Source organism: Halictus rubicundus, chromosome 3 (assembly GCF_050948215.1).
Source record: "Halictus rubicundus isolate RS-2024b chromosome 3, iyHalRubi1_principal, whole genome shotgun sequence".
NCBI lineage: Eukaryota > Metazoa > Arthropoda > Insecta > Hymenoptera > Halictidae > Halictus > Halictus rubicundus.
The window spans coordinates 15472979-15479401 of NC_135151.1; the positions used below are offsets into that span (position 1 = coordinate 15472979).

Here is a 6423-nt window from a genome sequence, read left to right on the forward strand (position 1 = left end):
ATTGCATTCATCTCTTATGAAAGGAATGCAAATAGTCAATCTTACGATCGCTTCTGTCAAGCCCGATCATTACAAGAAAACATAAATGGTACATGCTGGGCATACCAAGGAATGAAACACAATGTTCTCCGGAAATATTCAAAACTCTCAGAAGCCAATCAGTGTAAGTTCAATTTGCTCAAGTCAATTGATTTCAATTGTACAATTTATTAAGTTTATTTGCTGTTATCTGTTAATATGCTCTCCTAAATCTTTACGTGCAATTCAGCTACGTTTTAAAATACTTGATGCTGAATGCTTCTCATGCTCGGGTACTGACCGGCGTCGGAGCCAGCCATTTGCATTAAATTTTGCAAAATCTGCACACGCTGTAAATGCATAAAATCCAATCTACCCGTAGTGTTCTGAAATATTCAAACAAATTTGGTAACCGATCAATAAATAATAGCCGTTCTCCCCTCCAAACTCTGAAAGTTTATTTAGTTTGTGAATATCTTGCAAGCGCGGTCGACAAATTGAGTTCCGGTTAAGCGTTTTTGAACGCTCGCCGATTATATAGAAAAATAATAAGCAAATGTAAATGCACTCTTCACGGGGTCTTTCATTTCCTTTTCGGAACTGGTGGAAGCAATCAAACAGTTTTGATCGACAGTGTGCGCTTATCGACAGAGGACGGGAGCATGATTAAGGCGGGAAAAAGAGACGAGAGAGGGGTACGGTTCGTTGCCAAAACGTCAACTGTCGGTGCACTTTATTTCGCCGTTCCCGAAGAAACGGGGAGAAGCTATTAGACGGTAATTTCCATGCATCAAAGTTGATAAGGACTTAGGATTAAACGGTAGAGTTTATACATGTATTTTTACCCTCCTGTGCTCGGGTCAAAGGTACCCATGTTTCTCGTTGACATTTCTTCTAAAAAGTCAGAACTGTGCATAATGCTAGTGCCGCTATATTCCATAGTAAAATTACCCGTAATAAAATAATTCGAGGAAAATTGAAATATTTCAAATCCAATTCATCTCACAGGCTCAATCCGTGGACTGGAGAGTTAACATAACGAAGATTAACGTCGATGACATGAAGTCAATAAACATGACAACAGCTGACCACAAAACGAGAACCTACAGAACACAATTCATACATCATAATTGGATTTTATGCGTTCGTGACAGATGCCGGCGGGTGAAGTATAGAACAGTTAAAAGATTCCAAAAATTTAAGAATGTCGACATACCAGTTCCAACTTGCTAACATTGTTCGTACGCTCCTGCAAAATGGTTGCATAAAAGAGACTAGGATAACGATTCGCCCATTTTTGTTCTCCGGATCAACGAATTATGTTTCATTTATGACATCACATTTCAGGAGAAACAAATCTCGCATAATAATCGTTGCGCCGATTATTTAAATGAATTTCTAACGGGAGCGAAACAGCGTTGGCTAAAAGTCGATGCCGGGGAGAAAGAAAGGGTGGTGAGAAAATGAAAAAATTCGTTTCGACGTTCCTTCTTGTCGCGAGCATAACGCACGCCGTTTCACGCTGTTCGCGGAGTAATTACGCTTCGCTGCAAATAGAAACGCGAAATTATCAACTCGGACTTTCTCGAGTGGTTTACGTGCCGGCGACGAGCATAACTCTGTTCGCGGACGACGTATGCAGCGAGTCACGCACACTGTTCGCGAAAACAGAATTCGCTCGCAAGATTTTTAGGAGAACACGCCGCGAGGACAAGGCGAGTCGCGTCCGCTCGATGCATACGTGTCCCGGCCCGTCCCTCGGGAACCATTTCCGTTGCGAATTGACCCGTACAAATTATTAAGCTCCTCCTTTTTGGCATCCTCCCGCGTTCCTTCCCCGTTCTTCGGTTCATCGGCCGCGATTTTCTCCCGTTCCTATTAAGCTGGCCAAAATGTTCGTGCCGTTTACAACTTTGAAATGCAACTAACTTCGATCCGAATGTCCGAAACAAAAGGTGGCTTAACGATTAACATTGCATTTCGGTCACACTTTGCGAAAAGTTATTTTGATTTGTAAATTTCACGTGATACAGTGATTTCTCTATATATGTCGCCAAGGCCTGGATGGTAAACGTCGCGGAACTATCCCCACTACCGTATACCCCGTGAGGGACCACGAAGCTCGAGAGGCCTCGGTCCCAGAGGAGTGCTCGGGTGTGTCGGTGTGAGACCACTACTAATCCAATAACAAAACTTCCTTATTTTTAATTATTTTTTATGGGATTTTCACCAACGTATTCTTCGTACTTTTCTAATGCAAACGATACCAAATGTGATATACTTCCGGTGATATTAACTTGTGTAATAAACTATGTAATAGGTTGACTTTGAGCTTTGGGGCCCCTCACGTGGCAGTGGGGACAGTTCTGCGACATTTATCGGCTAGATATGTGTGACACATATCGAGTAAAGACTGTATTAGAGATGGACATATGAATGGAGTATTTCTGGCATTATTATGGTTTTTGATTTCCACCCTTTCCGGACGAAATTTTCCGAAGGAAGGAAACAAAGTGTTTTCTAATTTCGGTCATTCAACGATTTGTTTGCAACTTCAGGATTCGGATACGTCGGCCTGACAAATGGCGGCACTCGTCCGCAGAGGGTTAAAAATGGAGTGAACGCAGCTGAAACTTGAGAGACATGCGAAGATAGTATATTGTTGAATAAAGATAATTCCTTTGAACGAAGATCGCGTTTTACGTCCGCGTTGAAGTCCGCACGAACTTTTTGGCCAACCTAATACTCGCAGTGTCCTCTTTTTCCGTTCAGAGGGCTGCTCCGATGCCGAGTGTTTTCCTTCATCACGAAATGCAAGCAACCCGGACTCGCACGGGAACAAGAGACAGGGTCCGGCTCGTGCTCCGAACCTGTCCTATGAAATTGAATCAAGGAACCGGGGGGATTGGTCACCGCAATGGTTTCGCAAACGAAAGGAATTCGAAAGTTCGCCCGAAATTGAGTCTTTTCTCCAAGCCAGAGAGATATGTTTGAGCTCGCAGCAATCATGGGATGGAGCACTGAACTGGAAGTCGGTATCTACATAGTCACCGAAGTTTCCATGCACTTGCCGCATTTCAATACTTGATACAAAGAGGATTTTCGACGTGGTATTATAATGTTTTTAACCCTTTGCACTCGAAGCTATTTTAACTCCAGAACAAAACAATTCTTCCGACCTAGAATATTGCCCTTCTATATATATTTTTTTTTTCATGTTATACATACGGAAATGGTGCAACTTACTCGTACAAATGTTTAGTAATTTATTAAATACAAACAAATGTAATAATGTGAAAAATATTTTGATCACAGCAATTTTTAGTGGTGCCTTACAGTCACCATTCGAGTGCTAAGGGTTAATTTTTTCAATGGTGACTATTTCGTGTCTTCCAGTTCTTGGTTTCTTTAAATATTCTGGCAAATAAATGCAGTGAACATCGGCAGTTTTAAGAGCCTGTCTAATTTTAAATAATGTGTCCATCAATGCCTATAAGATTTTCAAAATCTTCTATTTGAACACATTCGAAAATTAAGTGTGGTATGTAGTTCTGATTTGTCAGTCTTGAAGCTGACATGTGACAAAGTGAAGCTCGGATTGGTCTTGTCTTCCGCGAGATTCAAGGTGTCTGCGATAGTACTTGCGAAAAGTTCTTATAGCTCCGAAGTTAAAACATCTATTTCACTTTCCTGTCTTTATCCTTTACTTAAAATACTTTCGGTTGTATCGTATACTCGTGAACTTCCATCCGGACTGAAATCGACAAAAGACCAGAGCCTTTAACGAAACTTCGAAGCACAAGTTGCTAAAGCCGTATAAAATTATTAGGTTGATCGGAAGAGTACTTTCGTCGAACGTTACTTACGTACTTACAATCTTATTCGAGGATTTTAACGAATCGGACATAATTCAAGGAATTCAAGGAAACGTAGAAAACAGGCGCAAACAAGAATCTGTCAGAATCTATTGATTTTTAATTATTATTCTGCACTTTTTGAAGAAACCGCTAGCATTAAAACGAATGTGTTCATACAGGTACTATTATTAGGAGGAAAATGTGTAAATCCTAATGTAAAAATGTGTAATGTGCCTAAATGTAGATATGTAATATTGTAAAGGATGATTCCTAAGGTGATTTGAAATCACTTTTTCCTTTACGAAAATGTTCTCCGCGATTTCGTTCAGAAGTTATTAACGAAAAACACGGAGCAATCAGAGCGCGGCTATAGTGAGTGGATTGGGACTCAGCGAGAGGTCCCACTGAGCGCGGCATTGGCATTGGCCGAGCCGGAATCCGTCCGCTATGGCCGTGCTATGATTGGTCCGCGTTTTTCGTTAATAACTCCTTAACGAAGCCACGGGGAACATTTTCGTAAAGGAAAAAAGTACTTCAAATGTCCTTAGGAATCAAGCTTTTGAAGAAAATACATTTTTTTAACACCCTGGATAATAGCACTTTCTGATCTACGTAACCTAAGAAGAAGTGATGAAAGATCAGTTAAAACCAGAGATCGGAGCAAAAAATCTTCTGTATCTAAAAACAGCCTACAAAGTCATTTTAACATTTTATAAATCTAGGTTGAACTAAAACGTTTGCTTTCAGAACCCCGTTCGGATCGACACGAGAAATCCTGGAATACTTTTAAATCAAATTTCCACGGATCATGTTTTAAATAGGACCTGTCAAAGTAATCTAGAACTCTTCCGATCTCAGGATTGAAGTTCCATGTTTCAATAATAGCGTTTATAATGAACCATGTGCCGACAATTTCAGCAACCGTGTACCAATTTCTTCCTGATCCCCAGGAATAATCCGCCCGAGGAGTATGCGAAAATCTGGGAATCGTATCACGGTTGAACGACCAACGATTAAGTCCGTAGGACATGCATTTTCTGCGCTTCCATACAACACATCGGCAGAGTGTTCGCTGTCCAAACACGATTAAGTTACGTGTACGATTAATCCAGGTATCGTGTCCATTAGCATCGAACAGTCGCGAATTCGTGCATTCGCGATCGTCGAAGAATCCGCGCTAGCGCCGATCGATCGAGGCAGATTATTGAGCAGCGTTTCCACGAATTCTCGAACAGTGAATATAATGCACAACATTGGCGTAACAGCTGGCGAAGAATACGCAAACACTCCATAGCCAAGGACAGAGGTAATTCAGTATAATAATAGAGTTACATGTGTATATACACTGTCGCTAAAAAGTATACGAAGAATTGTAATACTTATATCATTTATTTCAGTCAACGATATTTATTTGTAAATTCAGTGTATTTAGTAATGGTACAGTGAATTCTCGATATATGTCTTGCCAGCGTCGTGTATCCTCCAGGAGACATGTCCGACCCGTGTTATGTTTACACTCCTCGGCGTCCGAGGCCTCTCGAGCTTCGAGGTACGCCCCGCGGCAGTGGGGATAATTCTGTGACGTTTATCATCCAGACCTTGGCGACATATATAGAGAAATCACCGTATTGTGTTAGCAGAGAGTAGCCCAGTTTACACTAGCAACTAGGTTCAACCATTATGAAAAATGGTTGCAGTGTTATTAACAATATGATAGAATGCTTTGGGTCGAGTTTAGCTATGTATCTTGAAAAAGAAAAATACTAACAGTGTTACAAGCGATTAACAACGATTTGTGAATCAGTTTAAATCCAAAAGTACCCATTTTTTTAATTCACGATTCTCAGAATTGCAAGGAGGAGAATTCTTTGGATGCGCATTGCAATAAAAATCGCTAAAATGCGAAGAAATTTGAAGAGGTAATGTAAAATGGTCGCTTCTGGTGCTTCCTACATCCAATATTGGCTCCGTCTTTTCAGGGTGATCGCGATTAAGAAAGTGGCCACATACTTTTGTCCGACAGTGTACGTGTGCATCGTACGTTTATCTGTATATTGATTGATACGAGGAGCCTATGTGTATAATCGAGACCGCATGACTTCCCCTGCTCCTCTATGTCAATGTGCGGAGACATTGAACCTCGCAGAGGACGAGGTTCTTTTCCCGAGGAAAATGCGCCTATGCGGCGAATGCGATGGCCTATCGATTCGTACCAGGCTCGATATCCGATGGAAATACACCGCCTCGTTATCGTCGCTAAAATTGTTTCCGGCAGCGTGCGATACAAAGCTGATTTTACGGCTTGATCATTGGTCATTCATAATGCTTCGAACCGGCGCGGCGGCGTGATGTTCGTTGATTAGCTGCTTATTTTAAGCAACATCTATGCAGGCCGCGATACAGTCACTTTCCACGAAAATCAACCCTCCGTTACCCTCGGAGCTGGTCATGCAATCTTTTATAGGATACAATTTCCTGGGACATGGAAAAACATCTTGTTTGATTACATATTACTGATTAGAGGCTCGGAGAGATTCATGAGCCATGT

General features: G+C 41.3%; 1 long non-coding RNA gene across 1 annotated transcript; it reads left to right on the forward strand.

The window, feature by feature from the left end:
- Window positions 1-5133: 5133 nt before the first annotated feature.
- LOC143352970 (uncharacterized) lies at window positions 5134-5979 on the forward strand. Its single transcript, XR_013082027.1, has 3 exons — window positions 5134-5181; window positions 5723-5794; window positions 5855-5979. It is a non-coding gene; the product is annotated as an uncharacterized LOC143352970 (long non-coding RNA).
- The last annotated feature ends 444 nt before the right edge of the window (window positions 5980-6423 follow it).